The sequence below is a fragment of the Schistocerca americana genome, chromosome 5, assembly GCF_021461395.2.
Source record: "Schistocerca americana isolate TAMUIC-IGC-003095 chromosome 5, iqSchAmer2.1, whole genome shotgun sequence".
NCBI lineage: Eukaryota > Metazoa > Arthropoda > Insecta > Orthoptera > Acrididae > Schistocerca > Schistocerca americana.
Window position 1 is genome coordinate 373,426,059 of NC_060123.1, and position 18,154 is coordinate 373,444,212.

General features: G+C 42.7%; 1 protein-coding gene across 2 annotated transcripts in view; it reads right to left on the reverse strand.

Moving 5' to 3' along the window:
• LOC124615515 (villin-1) overlaps positions 1-18,154 on the reverse strand; it is a 376,118-nt gene that overhangs the window by 138,729 nt on the left and 219,235 nt on the right. The window contains exon 1 of one of the 2 annotated variants that reach the window (XM_047143475.1): positions 5,201-5,249. The exons of the other annotated variant lie outside the window; for it this stretch is intronic. The gene's annotated coding sequence lies outside the window, so the exon portion shown is untranslated. Of the gene's footprint in view, positions 1-5,200; positions 5,250-18,154 lie in introns of those variants that run through there. 2 annotated transcript variants of the gene reach the window in all.

The following is an 18,154-nucleotide window of genomic DNA, read 5'->3' on the forward strand; positions in this document are numbered from 1 at the left end:
TTAGAGTTTTGGGAAAATATTAGCTGTAGATTTGTTGGAGGAATCACTCCCAACAATCGTCTGAAGTGAAGAAAACTTAAAACAGAAAAGCACAACGTAAATTTGAACACCCTAGTCCTTCATTATATGATTCCTTTTCATTCCTTAAAACGAATGTACGGGACATCATTACAGATACACAATTCGTATAACTAAGAATAATCAATACCCTAATACCCTCAGCAGAATTTTTTAAATCGCGTCTGGAGAACATCATAGAGGGATTAAGTTAGCATCGGGAAATGAAGAAAGCTGAATGCCTTCTCATGTTATGTTCTAGAACAATACACTAAAGTAAGCAGATATCGAAACTAAAGTTCAGGGTGAACGTAACGTAAAGTAAAAATGAAGTTCCTTGTGCAGCATAGTGGATTATCTAATGAGGTAGAAAACAAAGGCATCGGAGAACTTTGCGTGGTACGAAGTGTTAGGAATATTTGCTGGTCTTGTATATTAATATGTAATTAATGGGTTGTGCATTTGTACATAATAAACAAAGTCCATTCTCTTTCTGTCGTGAATTTTCCAATATAGCAAAGCATACTGCAAGACTCATCTTAAAAAGAACGACTGACTGTTTCGGATCATCTGCCTGGGGCCAATATACCGTAATAACAATTTCTACCGTTTTTGGTGTAGTCCTATGACTTTAATAATATGTCAGTTGTTACGACTGATCGAACACCGTGGCACTCTCATATACGTAGGAAGCTTCCCTGTCGAATGACTGCTGCTTCGTTTTCCATCTAAGGCGTCATTGGGGTGAATTTTTAGCAGGGGGTAGGGGGGGGGGTGATTTTTGTCAGCACTCCGTTCACCTGTTCGTTAATATAGGATTTAGAAACTGGAGGTCCTACTGCTTCTTTAAATAGATCTTATATGATGTCCCGACGCTAGGAGGACACCATTAATAACACAGTACAGTAAAAGAAAAATATAAATTTTCTCTTTCGATCGCAAATTATGTAGTACCTTATAAGTAGTTTCAGTACCTTATGCACCATCATCATAAAAAAGTATTACCAACATTACTGTGATCGCTACGTCCTAGTGACATTCCCACCGTTTCAGGCAATATATCTGTCACAAATAACAGTGAACCTTATATATTCACAGGATAAAGAGATTTGAAGAAAACAGCTTACTCTGTGAACTAGAGCTAAATGCTATTTGCAGCGCTCACAGGAAGGAAAAGTGCACCGGTCTGAGATCTGTGACATCCCACGAAAATTAGTCGACCGTAGTTTATACGGATATTAATCTTGATAGTGGCATTTTTTTTCCTCTCTCGGTTCGCTTAGAATGGCCGAAATCTGGAGACCCAATAGAAATCGTACTAATCCAATCATTGCGTTCGAACTACAGTCTGCATAGACAACAATTTCTGCGTCGTCGTTGAATGCTGTTTCATTCTTTGTGTAGCATTTAGAGTAGTTTTGTGATAAAGAATTATGAGACTGTGTTTAATGTTTCACTGGGACCACCCATGACTCCTCAGACTAATAACGTTAATTTCTTCTTAAGAAGCTTTGATATGTGTCGACTTGGGTTTGCCACGCTCGAGGCCCACTAGCCTTCACTACAGTAGCTATATATTTGACACACATGTAACCATGGGTACGTGGTTTATACCACTTAGCTGTAAGATCTGCTAAATCATGACGAAAATTCGAAATTGGTCGCAGCAAAAGAAACTTTAATAGCGACCTTTTGTGGTATATATATAAAAGTCTTTCGTAGAATTTCAGTTTTGTCGGCCTATGACATTTAAATTTTCATTAGCTTAGCATTTGATTCGCAACTGTTCAAGGTACTACACGAACCAGGTGGCGCTTATCGCAAAGTTATCCGTGACCCAACATGTACGAGATGGAGGTTGCTTCCTCACTTTCCCTGTTACCCTCTCAATAAAGGGTAATCTGGTACTGAGAGTATAGTAAGTACTTCTGTGAAGGACATCTGCAGCAGTTGCCGTTAATAGGGTAGCGGGTCAGATGCTCAAGCAGGAAGAGAGGTAACAAGTCTCCCACAGAATGCACTGAGTGCGCAAAAATTCACATGGCAAAGTTCTCACGATAGTTATCGTGGACTGTTTCCTTTGTAGACCCAGACAATGACTGATCTTACGAATACAGTGGTATAGTGCTGGGCGGCAGCAGCCATTAGAATATCTAATTCTACTAGAAAAAGGACGTCGGCTACAGAAACTTCGGTTGTACAAAAATAATGCGATTTAGTTTACGAGCGTAGAAAATATTGTAATGAAGCTGTCAGGCTGCTTGTAACCGTGTATCGAGCCGACTAGAGCAGAATTACTGCGTGGTGCTCGCAACACGGTTTTTCCTACAAACTTATTACCTCGCGTGTCTCGATTAATGTAATTCCCCTTGTGTGTCTCGTCATATTTCCTTATACAGGAACAGATAACGTATCCCCATGCGTCTTAAGTATCTTCCTCGTTGTGCGTCGCAATCTCTTCTACTCATAATGTTGGTCAGAGATTCAACATTAGTTGGCTGATAACATCGTGACAGTGTAGAACAGATGCGGCACTACGACAAATGGACTCGAGATCACATTTCTATGCCACCTGGCTATTTTGTTAGACTTTTTGGCATCACAACAATTTTTTACGATGTCAGGTAATCACGTACGATTCCAATTATTCATCGGCATCTACATTCAACTGAAGGTACCAAAGAGTGCTGATAACCACAGTCTGCTTGAGTGCTTTATTTGCAAGGCATTTTTGTAAGGAAGCAATACCAACGAAAAATACGGAATACAGCACGGTGTTCAAAAGGTTTTTGCCTCGTATGGTGAACAAGATTTGGTGATAAACTTAATCAGATGTTTGCAAGCACAGAAAATGGAAATAAAGCCAGTTGACACCTGAAAAGTAGTTGGTGTTGCTGATTTTGTGTAGGAGGCCGGGTCGTTAGACATTAACATCTAGTCTACACCGCAGTTACTACAGGCGTAGCACTAATTTTATAGCACAAGTATGAAGTAAGAACTTCGTTGGGGTTTCACTGAAGGGCCCACCCTGGAATTCACCTGAAGTGATTTGGAGAAGTAACGGAAACGTAAATAGGGATATCTGGACAGCAGTCAGAGCCTTACTCTCCAAATACAGTGTCAGAGACCGAGGGAGTTGGCGCAATGGTTGCTTTTATAAGGGCGTGTCGTCTGTGTAGAATTATTCTGTCTTACAATCCAGTAACAGTCAGAAGTATTCGTGAAGTACTTGCTAGCTATTACATAAAGAAACATGGCGATATTCCAGAAAGAAAAGCTAGTGGTTGGATCGACTTCGTTCTTGTGTACGGCAAATGTTGATCTACTGAAAAAGAGTACCTGTAAAATTACTATGAGCTCCTTTTATGGTCCCCCTGAAGTCAATATGCACACAAAATAAATTCGATACAATGATTCAGGGTCTATTAAGTCCTAACAAAGTACTCAACTCAATTAATGAAATGAAATGCAACAAATACGAAGAACAAGATTCCTCTCTATGGAAGACGTTAACATTAGTAAAGCTTGTTCCTCCAGCGTTTTGACGCAAAACCCATGAATTTAAGATGAGAGAGGTTCTAAGAACTACAGAAACGTACAATTAATCGTCATACAGCCGCTTCACCCGCTCACGGGTAAATTTGAACATTCCTGTGTTTGAAACGTTGCCCAGCGTACTCGCAGGAAATTAGGTTTTGTCCCTATGGAATGAAGGCGTCATGTGGTAACTATAAACAAAATGAACCTATTTCACGCAGTTCTGGATAATTCCATCGTGAATTAAGATGGTGCAGTTGCCGAAAGAGCCACTAGAAAAGTCATAGATAGGATAGAAGGAAAAACTGATTTTAGAATTTCACGTTTGTGGACGTCGAGGGAAGGCAAATTTGAGGTTAACGCCGTTTCAGTTTCAGTGTTATTAGAGACAGTGCACTAGCTCTAATTGTAGAAGGGTGATGACATAATCGTCTTAGAATTCTGTACAAGCGACTTAGGAGACACGTGAAACACCTAAACACTGACAAGCTAACGAATATTTGTATACCTTGTTCCAGGATACTAATCCGGTGGCTTATTCACTGGAAACCTGTAGAAAGATGCATGATTACCGGAAGGTTAAAGACATCACTGAGGGAAAAAGGAGATCAGGTTCTCAGGTATGACGCCAGTATTAAGCGGAGAAGGAAATGCTGAAATGTGGAAGGAAGCCATAGGTGAGCTGTACAAAAGTACGAAACTCGAGGCAAATGTGATGGTAAAGGAAGAGGAGGTTGATGAAGAGAAGGGGGATGCAACAATGCGAGATAGAGTAGTTAAAGACTTAAGTCGAAATAAGCCACCTGGAATAGACGACATTCGCTAGATTCTTGGGAGAACGAACCATCACAAAACTTGTCTACTTTTCACTTGAGACAGGGGAAGTACCCTCAGATTCCAAGAATAATGTAATACTCCGAATGCAAAAAGAAAAGGCAGCTGTCGACAGGTTTATCACAAAACCGTAAATTTAACAACTAATGGTTGCAAAATATGAATTTTTATTCACAGAAGATCGGAACGACTGACAGAAATCTACATAGGTAAAGATGAGTTTGGATTTTGGAGATCGTAAAAATATACGAAGCAATAACAACTCTGTAACATTTTTAGAAGAAAGATAAGAAAAGGAAAAAACACACCTTTACAACTTTTGCAGATTTAGAAAATGCTTTGATGATATTGAGTGGAACACACATTTTAAAATTATTATGTATCCAAGGGTAAATGCAGTAGGAGCTCAAGTGGACTAATTGTAAGATAAGTAGGAAGCCGAGCGCTGCACTGGAGGAAACACCGGCCAATTAGCCTGAAATGGTTTAGCGGAACAGCGACAACGTAAATCAGGGGTAGACGGAGGAGTTTTCGGATACCACTTTTTCCGAATACTCTTTCGGTTTTTTTACCATGGCGTCATCTCGATCGATACTGTTACGGTACCTCTGGCACCTAACTACTTTCCTCGTCTGTTGAATAACGTATAGAACAAGTTGTTGGAGGATGCGTGTCGTTAAGTTGTCATTTGAAGAGTAAGCTTGTTTACAAATGCATCCTCGTTTTGCCCGAGCTACAGAAAGCGAAGAAGAATGATGTGTGGATAACTTACGGAGGAGCTGGGAGTAGGGTGGCGTAGCGGCGGCTGCTGGTCGCAGACTGTCGGCGCCGGCCGCCGCGACGCCGCTATCTGCAGCCAGTCGGGCGCGTCACCGCCGCGTCACACCGTCCGACATGCCTGCCACGCCCACCCGCATCCACACCTCGCACGAAACCGACCACAAACGAGTGCGAGGTTAATATCCTAACGCACGTAAACAGAATCGAGAATCGCATCCATTCCTTGCGACCTAAAGTCCCCGGACCTCCTACTAACAAGGGTACCTCCCCATCGCAACCCCCTTAGATTTAGTTATAAGTTGGCACAGGGATAGGCCTTGAAAAACTGAACACAGATCAATCGAGAAAACAGGAAGAAGTTGTGTGGAACTATGAAAAAAATAAGCAAAATATACAAACTGAGTAGTCCATGCGCAAGGTAGGCAACAATAGGGAGAATCTGAGCTTACGAGCGCCGTGGTCCCGTGGTTAGCGTGAGCAGCTCCGGAACGAGAGGTCCTTGGTTCAAGTCTTCTCTCGAGTGAAAAGTTTAATTTTTTGTTTTCAGAAAATTATCAAAGTTCAGGCACTCACACACAATCAACTTCGCTCTCCAAAATTCCAGGACATGTTCAGATTTGCTTGGACATATGCAAGATTTGACGGTCTACGCACGGAAACATTTGAAAACGTAAAAAAAATATGTTTTGACAGAGCACAGGGAAAACTGTGCGACTGTGAAACTGTTGCATTCATTTATTGCAGTTTATGTGACAAACTCTTATGTTTTCATCACTTTTTGGGAGTGATTATCACATCCACAAGGAAACCTAAATCGGGCAAGGTAGAAGAATCTTTTTACCCATTCGCCAGGTGTGCAAGTTAGGTGGGTCGACAACATATTCCTGTCATGTGACGCACATGCCGTCACCAGTGTCGTATAGAATATATCAGACGTGTTTTCCTGTGGAGGAACCGGTTGATCTATGACCTTGCGATCAAATGTTTTCGGTTCCTACTGGAGAGGCACGTCCTTTCGTCTACTAATCGCACGGTTTTGGGGTCGGTCCCAAACACAGACACTAAACTTATTACAGTGAAAAGAGACGTCAATGAATGAACGGACAGATCGTAACTTTGCGAAAATAAAATTCTCATTCGAGGGAAGATTCGAATCAAGGACCTCTCGTTCCGCAGCTGCTCACTCTAACCACAGGACCACGGCACTCTTCAGCTCAGAATGTCCTTGATGTTGCCTATCTCGTGCATGGACTACTCAGTTTGTATATTTTGCTTATTTTTTCATAGTTCCACACAACTTCATCCTGTTTTCTCGATTGATCTGTGTTCAGTTTTTCAAGGCCTATCCACTGTATCAATTTATAACTAAATCTGATGGGGGTGCGATGGGGTGATTCCCTTGTAAGTGAATTTCGTGCTGAGCATCAAAGGGTCAAAGTTGCAGGCGGTATCTGTCAGAATGAGTCAATAGACGGAAATTATTGAGTTGGGACGGTATGTGATTATGAGAGACCACAAATTCGAGTACTCCATTACAGATTTTTCGTCGGAGCTCCATATACACTACTAATCCTACTACTACAAAAACCACCCCTTTTCGTTTTGGTCATCTGAGGCCCACTTTAATTCGGATAAGCTTCGTTTCTTCTAGTCTTTATCCTCCTCATACTCTGCAAGCTTCTTCGCTCTTCTGTACATGTTGCGTTTGTCCTAATACTGTCCTGGAAACTTATGAGTCTGAATTTTCATTTGAAAATCGCTTTTTAGTAGTCTGTTTTATTCCCATTTCGTCCAGACCTGTCTGTATCTCTTGTATCTAGCGTATTTTTGGTTTACGAGAAACTATATGAGTCTGCATTACATTTGAAAATCATTTTTTAGCAATCTGTTTTATTCCAATTTCGTCCACACCTGTTTGTATCTAGCGTATTTTTTGTTTACGAGAAACTATATTATCTGTTGGGTCAACATCCTCTGATCCACTCTGAGGATGTATCCGAAGAATATTTTCCTTTTCCTGATGGAGCTCGAGATCCTCTCTATCCTCTCTACCGATGTGTCTTCTGTTCAGGCAGCCTCTTTTTCTTCAAGGCCCAAATTACTCCTGAAAATTGTTTCACAAGTTTTACTCTCTGAAGTAATCCTATTCATACGAAATGAAGGGTTCCTACTGTGTATAAGGCTTCAAGGCAGATCACTATCAGGTAATGTCTTAATTCTGTATTGATCAAAATTTGGTCCTTATTTTAAGTGAGTATAGTGAGTCTTTATGCTAAATTCTTCTTGTTCATTCATATTTCCGAAACTTCTGTTTCAGTCAAACTAGTTCCTATCAGTTCACTTAGGTTTCTTAAATCCTTCTCATGTCATCCATCTAGGATATGTTGGTCATATACACACAGCAAAAAAAGCTTTGCACCACCTCGGTTCCGAGAGTTCCGGAACTTGTACGGAAAATTGGAATAAAGATCAACGCAAACATAATTTCCGCACTTTTTATTGCTCATGAAAACCACACACTGCATGTTGTACCACCATAAAGCGAGACCTTCAGAGATGGTGGTCCAGACTGCTGTACTCACCGGTACCTCTAATACCCAGTAGCATGTCCTCTTGCATTGATGCATGCCTGTATTCGTTGTGGCATATTATCCACTAGTTCATCAAAGCACTGCTGGTCCAGATTGTCCCACTCCTCAACGGCGATTCGGCGTAGATCCCTTAGAGTGGTTGGTGGGTCACGTCGTCCATATACTGCCCTTTTCAATCTATCCCAGGCATGTTCGATAGGGTTCACGTCCGGAGAACATGCTAGCTACTCCAGTCGAACAATGTCGTTATCCTGAAGGAAGTCATTCACGAGATGTGGACGATGGGAGCGCAAAATGTCGTCCATGAAGACGAATGCCTCGCCAATATGTTGCCGATATGGTTGCACTATATGTCGGAGGACGGCATTCACGTATAGTACAGCCGTTACGGCGCCTTCCATGAGCACCAGCGGCGTACGTCGGCCCCACATAATGCCACCCAAAAACAGCAGGGCACCTCCACCTTGCTATACTCGCTGGACAGTGCGTCTAAGGCGTTTAGCCTGACCTGGTTGCCCCCAAACACGTCTCCGACGATTGTCTGGTTGAAGCATATGCGACACTCATCGGTGACGAGAACGTGATGCCAATCCTGAGCGGTCCATTCGGCATGATGTTGGGCCAATCTGCACCGCGCTAATGGTGTCGTGGTTGCAAAGATGGACCTCGCCGTGGACATCGGGGGTGAAGTTGCGCGTCATGCAGCCTATTGCGCACTGTTTGAGTCGTAACACGACGTCCTGTGGCTGCACGAAAAACATTAGTCAACATGGTGCCGTTGATGTCAGGGTCCCTACAAGCCAAAATCCGTAGGGAGCGGTCATCCACTGTAGTAGTAGCCCTTGAGCAGCCTGAGTGAGGCACGTCATCGACAGTTACTGTCTGTCTTTATCTTCTCCATGTCCAAACAACATCGCTTTGGTCACTCCGAGACGCCTGGGCACTTTCCTTGTTGAGAGCCCTTCCTGGCACAAAGTAACAATGTGGACGCGATCGAACGGCGGTATTGATCGTCTAGGCATGGTTGAATTACAGACAATACGAGCCGTGTATCTCCTTCCTGGTGGAGTGACTGGAACTAATCGGTTGTCGGACCCCCTCCGTCTAATAGGCGCTGCTCATGCATAGTTGTTAACATCTTTGGGCGGGTTTAGTGATATATCTGAACAGTCAAAGGGACAATATCCACAGTCAACGTCTATCTTCAGGAGTTCTGGGAAACGGGGTGATGCAAAACTCTTTTTGATGTGTGTTCATTGTATTCATGACAAAGGTATGCAGCAGCGTAGTTTCTCAGTTCATTAGAAGAGGTGACTAATCAGTTTCCCAAAATCGTCTGCAAATGTCGCTTCTTCCTGTAATTCTTTTTCCTTTATCCAAGTTTTTCCATCTTATCAAGGACACCGTTGGAGAGCCAGACGAGAGTCTACCTTCCTTTATGACTTTGGTTATGATCTTGAAAGACTGAAAGGTTTCTTCTGAACCTCACCTTTGATATAGTGTTGGTTAACGACTGTTTAATCAGCTCAATGAATTTTCTCTCCTGACTCATCTCCTCTACATCTCTCTACTGCATCATAGGCTTTATTTATATGCGATTATACCAGTTTCCGATTCAAAATTATTTCCGCGCATGATCTGCTCAGTTTGGCAACTCCTTAGTTCTCAACAATTTGTGGTTTCAATTGTTTTTCCGTTAATAACATCTTTTTGTGAAGTGGAAGCTTCAAGTAACCATTAAATCAAAATAATGATGTAGTGAACCAATGATAAAAACTGATATAAAATTACCAGGCTGTGAGAACCAATTGACACAAAGGTGCTTAGTGTGGTGCAGAGACCTTTGGAGCAGTGGACGAAAATATTATGGAGTGATTAGCCACGGTGCACTAATTGGAGTTCGGGTGGTCGTGTACGAACTTGCCTGATGAATGCTGTTCATCTGTCTGTTGTCAGTACAGTGACATTCAGTTAAGAGCTGTGGTGAATTAAGCCTCCCACTCTTCGTATAGACAGGGATCATTTATTTTGATGACTGGCAGACTCAACGCGGATGCTCATAAAAGCATTTTAGACAGTAGCATAATTACAAAAACATGTAACAATAATTTAGAATCTGACCTTTTCTGTATGGGCATGTTAATGTCCCTGCTTATAAAGAAAGTATGCTGTAACGTGATACCAAGCAAATGAGGGGGTTTTCTTGGACTGACTTTCTCAAAGCATCAACTTCGACAACATGAAACATCTCTGCAGTAAACTTCAGATCTGACTATGTGCTACATCATATGATTCATAAACTTAGCACCATCATGTACAATGTGGCTCCAGGCAACGGTTTTGCACTTTTTCCATCGTCATAAGGTGAAAACAGAAATCGTCCCCGACATCTCCCAACAAGTAGCTATCGAAGAAAGTGATATGCACTGCAGATTGGACAAGAAACACGTTGCGTGAAAATAGTATCCAGTAAGCTCATAGGACTACAGAACTAATACTCCCTAGTGGCCCATCCATTTCCATGTGAGGGAATAAATGAAAAGAAAAATCACCGTGCTTTGGGAGTAATACAAACCAAGTCCGCCTTATTGTATGTTAAATAAGTGTATAGTTTTCAACGAAGATAAACACTACCCTTACGATAACATCAAAAGTGGTCTTTGAGAAGACGAACGACTGATGTTCTTCGATTTTTGGGCACAGTGTATCACCAAATGATAAATCCAGTAGCACCAGTAAGGTAATGTTTAGGAACTTCAGATTACGTACAGGTTATTAGCATTATTCCTCCACGGTTCAAGTAGATTCGATACGATCACCACTGGAAGCAATCGCGATATCGATTACACTCTATGATCGCTCAGTAGATAATGGTATATATAGCTAACATCTATATTTCAGAGCACAGTGTCTTCTAGTTCTATAAATATTAAATTACACACCTTTCCAACTAATTTCTCTAGACTAACTTAACTAATTCATGGCCAGCTGCCACGTGAACCCGCTGTCCTAAAGGTGATCTTCACCACCGTACAAAAATGGTCAGCATGGCTGGGGTGTGTTACACAACTGTTTTAGACAAACTACCACAAACCTGTGTAAAACCCGTGAGAGAGAGTAGAATTAAATCAGAATAAATTAATCCCCACTGGATAATGAAATACGAAATAGCATTCTTAATTGCCAACACATAACTACTTACATTTTGATTTCCCGTGTTAAATTGCACGTGCAGCTACATCAGTGACCGCAGGGGAAGCAGATTGAAAGGCGGCCAGGGACATGCTGTAGGCCACAAATCCCCAAGGAGTCCACCCCAGCGCTATTCGCAAACTGGCTGCCCGCCTCACTGTGTGACTGGAAACACGAGGCAGACAAAAGTCGTCCAGAACTGAGCTGAAGGAAGTCAAATTTCGTCTAAAAACACGGGCTATTAACACATCTTAGGAAATGGAATGGAAACAGTAAATTGGGGCTTCTTTGCAGTACGTGAGACACCAACACCCAACCGAGTGATGCCAGACTGAATGTTTAAAGCGACGTAAAGACAGCTCCTACTGGTGCATGTAAATAATGTAAAAGTTTAAGCAGAGGGCGACTGTGCCTACAGAGGCCGAACCGCACTTGCCACTGCACAAAGGTAGGCAGATGGAGGGAGTAAATCGCACATATTTTGGAGCCCCAAAGTAACATTTTTTAACTGGTTAACCACTTGAAATTCGAATAAGTAAAAGAATCCAGAATATTGTTAAAAAAAATCTTACTGGCCAGCACTGACAAGAATTAATATTCAGCCAATCAAAATTACGCAACGCCAAAAAAAAACACAGGGCTCAAAGTTTTCCTTACCGGATGCGCTCTGCAGGTAGTAACTTTACTTCCGTATTTTATAATCTCTGTGTCCACGTTTCTTCAGAATTTCTGCACGCCCGGGAAAAGAGGCTCTCATCCTGCTGAAATGAGCTTCGACGCAGGTAGAGACGAGCTGTTGGTATCAAGGCAATGGCCGATTTTGCAGCCACTTCAGCCACCAGTTGCAGATTCTAAGTATGGGGAGACACAGCCGCAGCAGTGAAGAAAATTGTATGAAAAGGCGAAGTTTCCATGACGATGTTCGGTAATTCTTGTCTTGTTCAAATACCTTACGAGAGTGCAGTCGGGTGATATCGAAAACCGCCGATATTTCGACAGGAGCACACACTGCCATTTTCCAGACAAAACTGAAGCAAATAAGCGCGGTGCAAGCGAATTTAATACCTCTGTTTTCAGAGAGACTCCGTAAAAGGTAACATACACACACTGAAAACACTAGCGTCGTTACAAACCAAGGATGACCGACGTTAGAAGTTATCGATAGCAAAATTAATAATCAACGGGTGAGATAGTGTAAACTCCCCTTTTTTGACAAGTGAGAGAGAAGGATTCCATGCAGAATTTAAACAAAAAGCCTCATCTCTAATTGTAAGGTTACGTGCTAATATAATTTCAACAACTTCTTTAATAATACTATCCCAGTAGCTGAAAGTGCGTGCCAGAATCTCCGTGTTTTGATATTCCATAGGATGACTGGTGCCAAGACAATGTTCTGTAACACGACATTACGTACCTGTTCTATCCCGAATTATGATTCAATGTTCCTTCGGACGTGGATACAAGTTGGAGCAACAGGCACAGAGGGGAATACAATCGCTATGAAATACATGAAATGTATTCGCAATTGCGAATATGGACAACCATCGGCTGTATGATGAATGACGACAAAGAAAATTTGTGTCGGACCGGGACTCGAAGCCGGATTTCCCGCTTCTCGTCAGCGGTCACCTTTCAGTTCTGCTATACGTGCATGACTCACGTCCAGACCCAAACTTCCGTATCTCGTCAACCATTTGTCTACAACCTGTAATCGTACATACATTATTTGTATTCCCATACAGAGGAGACATTTTACTCGAAAGTTGCTTTCCCGTTGTCCGAAGGAACATTGCATCGCAGTTCGGAATAACACAGTCGCTGCAATGTCGTATTTATCCGCCAACACCGAGAAACTGACTTTCAAGTAAAGTGTCTCCCCTGTACGGGAAAACACGGAATGTGTGTACGAGTACAGGTTGTAGACACATGGTTGACGACACGTGGAAGTTTGGGTGTGGCCTTGAGTCATGCTCGGATAGCCCAATGACAAGGCGTCCCCTCGCGATAAGAGAGAATCCGGTTCGGGTTCTGGTTCCCGTCCGACAAAAATTTTCATTAACGCCATTCCCTTATATGGTTGTCGCAACTGCGACTACATTTAATTTATATCCTGCAATGACGGATTCGCTCGGATGTTGTAGGCGCCTGTGCCGCTTATGCTCAGTGCACCGGTCGTCCACAGTTCTGATTATCTGACCAATATATGACGTGCCACAACTGCACGGAATACGGTAGATACCCGCCTTATGCAAACCAATACCATCCTTTAAGCAACCAAAAAGGACTCTGGTCTTAGATGATGGTCGGGAAACACATTTCACATCATATTTCCGCAAAATGCAACCAATCCTGCTCGAAATGCTTCCTGCGTTACGTAAAGAGGGCGTAGATTTTGGTGCCACTTCGGTGCACTCACCCAGAGCACAGTTGGTCTATAGCGCAACGCACGCCTGATCTGATTTTCACTATAACCATTCTGACGAAAAGTGACTTCAGGACGAGCTAATTCAGCTGACAAACTCTCAGGGTCCAAGATGAAATGGGCCCTGTGAACCACGGTACGAAGTAGCCCTTCACGTTGAGCCGGATGGTGACAACTTCAATCTGCAGATACAAGTTAGTATGAGTAGGCTTCCTCTAAACGGCATGTCCCAACGTACCATCCACCTTTCTCCTGGCCAACACGCCAAGGAAGGTAAGACAGTCATCGCTTTCCATCTCGAGCGTGAAACGAATATTCGGGTGGACTGAATTCAGGTATTCTAAAAAGTCGTTCAAATTCTCACTGCCATGAGGCCGAACAACAATCGTCTATATATCTGATAAAACATGCAGGTTTCAAATCTGCCGACTCCAAGGCACGATTCTTGAAATTTTCTATAAACAATTTGGCGCTAATAGGTGACAACGGGCTTTCCATCGCAACCCCATCTGTCTGCTCGTAGTACTGGTTGCTGAATAAAAAGTAAGTGGAACTCAGCACATGTCGAAATAGGTTCGTTAATTCAGCACCAAACCTACCCCAAATCAACCATAATTGGTCAGACAGAGGGCACGAGTGAAGAGAGAGATCATATCGAAACTTACTAGAATATCTGAGTCTTTCGAACGAATTCCAGTGTTGTTCGCAATCAGAGGAAGAGGAAGCTGTTGGTTGTAGACCTTAGGGAGGCCATATAATCTAGGGGAAACGGTACAATAAGAACTGAGACTCTTGATAGTCTCCTGCAAGAAGGAACTTTTCTTCAGAAGACTGTTAGTTTTGCTCTCAACAAATTTTGTGGAATCAGCACCGACCCTGCAATACGCTAAATCAGACAGTAAAGACTGCGTCTTTGGAACGCAATCCTACTTGTCCAAATCAATGGTAGCATTGCTCTTGTCTGCAGGTAAAATAACAATATCTGGATCAACTCTAAGTGAACGGAAAGCACCACTCTCAGCCGCTTGGGTGGACGGACGTGCCTGACCCCTCCTAGCCTCGCCTACATCAGGAAGTAGTTTAAAGATAGTCTATTCAACAGAACTAATAACATCAACCACTGGCAAACGACTTGGGGGGCCGATACAAAAATTAAAGCTTTATCGGCGATATTTATCACAGAACGTCGAGATATAGTATTAGAACCCGAGCCAGGGAAACGTTCAAAGCCGCGCGGAGTAGTCGCGTGGTTTGAGGCGCCATATCACGGATTGCGCGGCCCCTCCAGCCGGAGGTTCGAGTCCTTCTTCGGGTATGGGTAAGTGTGTTGTTCTTAGCATAAGTTAGTTTAAGTAGTATGTAAGTCTAGGGACCGATGACCTCACCAGTTAGGTCCCTCAGGAATTTACACACATTTGAACAATTTTGAAACGTTCAAACTTCACCAAACGCCGGACAGCTACAGAATGAAATACCCAGTCATCCTGTGACCATGAAGCACCGTCCATCCAATCCCAAGAAAAAACTAAAATTTTCGAAGTTATCATAATATGAAGCCGAAACAATTCTTTGGAAACGAATGTAATGGATCCTTTCACTAACAAGAGCTAGGCCGGCGCGTTGCTTCATGCGACTGCCGGCGGTAGAATTAATATGAGGCACAACTTTGATAAACGTTGGAACCATATTTATATCATGACATCACATCAAAAACTACAACGGGTATTGCAATTTTACTCTGTGGCTCCGAAGTTTATACAACATCCGGAAGCAACGATGCCCTTCCTCCCCGTAGAGGTAAACACTGTGAAACCGTAGTTTCCCCCGGGGTATAGTCTTCATTTCGAAGACTCGTTTCCAGGTAAAAGTTCAACAAACTTTCAACTCTGGTAATAGATGTATACACATAGCCTACTGTAGTATTTTATACCTCTGCGTAATAACCTACGCCAATCAGGGTGTGGCCTCTGCGAACATAAATGTTTTGTTCAGTTACGCGTTAGCTTTGAATTCCCCCAAGCGGTTCTAGGCGCTTCAGTCTGGAACCGCGCGACCGCTACGGTCGCAGGTTCGAATCCTGCCTCGGGCATGGATGTGTGTGATGTCCTTAGGTTAGTTAGGTTTTAGTAGTTCTAAGTTCTAGGGGACTGATGACCTCTGATGTTAAGTCCCATAGTTCTCAGACCTACAGCATGCATAAACAGACGTCAGTACCTTGGTCAACGAAGTATATAGCATGACATACCGCAAAATGTACATCGTGTACGCTATAATTATAACCACGGACTGATAACTTCGAGTAAATTAATTTCACTTGTATTATTCTGACAAGAATTTTAAGATTCGTTGTCACGACAGCTACAGTTCGTCTTCGTTGCGAACATCACAGTCCTGAAATTTGTGCAGAAGTTGCCAGTTGGGAGCACTCCAGCCCTATGAAAGGGAACGTTTGGCTAATGAGACGACTCGACTCACATGTAACACGAAGTGGCACACAGACTGCTGCACGCAACTCATAGCGACATGCATGACGTGACCTCCTCTTGTCTACAGCATCTTTGTGGCAAAATTTCTATCAAAATTTGTCAGCTCGTAGTATGAATTCCGATTGTTATTGATTGTATCACATACAATATATCAAAACTACAGGCAATAACGATCGAATCGAAAATAGAATACGATACCATTCGTATGAAAGCACTAAAATAAACCTAGAACGTAGCGGGGCACCAATGAATGGTAGATACTTTAACGAGGAATGGACTACGACTTCTTACCGATATTTCTGCACTTCACAGGAGCAGCAACTAAATAGGATACTAACGCGCCTGCAGCCGGCCGGAGTGGCCGAGCGGTTCTAGGCGCTTCAGTCTGGAACCGCGCGACCGCTACGGTCGCAGGTTCGAATCCTGCCTCGGGCATGGATGTGTGTGACGGCCTTAGGTTAGTTAGGTTTAAGTAGTTCTAAGTTCTAGGGGACTGATGACCTCAGTATGTTAAGTCCCATAGTGCTCAGAGCCATTTGAACTAACGCGCCTGCCAGTGTCAATTGGTTTCCTGTCGTGCACTACTACGATTGCATCGCGCTGTGTTCTTTTTCAAATACCTGTGGAAAATAAGTACATATTCTGCAAATTAAGGGAAACTGATGGTGTCCAATACAGATATTGAGAGGATAGTATACACCGAGTGAAGTTACAAAAGTTAGCATGGAAAGCTCTGCATAATAGTGTTGAAACAAAGTTCGTTTGACACGGGCACCGAAATTGAAGAATAAATGAACTGTATTACTACTGAATATCAAGTCTATAGTACGAAACCGTCTTTTTTACTGTTTATATCTTTGTAACTGACACTCAACCCTTTTTTGCATAAATTTCTAATTTTTTTTCCAATCTGTCCACCTAATATTAATAGAAAAATGTGCTATATTCAATGTACATTTTTGAATATTGTATCCTACTGGCGTGTTAAATGCGTAACTTGATCCGCCCTTTGAGCCCAAACTGATGGCCTCTGGAGCATAACAGTACTCCGTTTTACTTGTAGCACGAACGGCGAACCTGACTGAGTGCGTCGCTCCCATCATTGTGACATTACTGTAAATTTTTGTCGCGATAATCGTGGGAATATGATTATGTTAAATAAGAAGTTCATAAATGAATTCGTTTTGGAGTTACGAATTGTTATTGACAACACAGATTGTCGGCACCAGATGTTAATGTACTAGTTGTACCGTCTTTATCTACCACGTTAGACAGTTCGGTTAACATCGAAACGGACACAGTAATTTGCCTATTATTCACTCGTGATATGCCAACATATCTCGCACCTTCGAGATCATTTCTGCAGTCCTTAATTTTTGTCACTTCTGCGCACACACTTCGGACGATTCACTGTTGCCTCTCCGGCTTTCTCTCCATCCATCCCTCTGAATGCCACGCTGGCGTCCTTTTAGCAGAGTGTCTACACCTGTCTGTCATGTTCTGATCAAGTTAACACAAGGCAGGGGTTCGCACTACCAGAACATGATTTTCTGACGTCGCAGAATGTGAAGCACGATACTTATATGTATTATTTGTTTTTTCATCATAGACTGCAGACTTTCATGGTCGTTGTTTGCGTTATTGTTGAGAGATTATTTGTTTTGTGAGCATTAGACCGTGGAACAAGGCATAATTCTCTCCATTACGTTTCGTCTTCCAATGCTAGAGACATCGTCAGAGACTTGAATGTCCCTGAAAGCGGTTACAGTCTCAAACAAGATCAGCAAGCCGAACTGTTTGTATGTATACAAGCAACAATCGGTTCGTGACGTCACCCGACGGCCGCGTAAGATCGTGGTCTCGCGTAGATGTATGCTATAGAGCTTGTGGTGAGGAAGACTTGGCGCTCTTTGTTTTATTTAGCACCAAGGCCCACACCTTGTCTAATTTCCATCCTTCTTTCCTGTCAAAGTCCTTTTTGTGCTTTTGAATTCCTGTGGCCTCTCCGTACACGCTACTGTAGTAACGATTAGATCCTGCTGAAACCATTGTGTCAGAGAAACGATTTTGGTGGTTCCCTTGTCCCAGTAGGTGATATGCTACTGCTGATTTATCCGTCTTGCACAATGGACAACTGCTCTTGTGTCCCTTAAGGGTTTCAATGCTTCTTTTTGTATTTTCTATGTATACTTGAACGCAATTGCGAGTGCAAGGGTTCAAGTATTTCTGCACCTTCCTTGTTGGTTTCAACACTG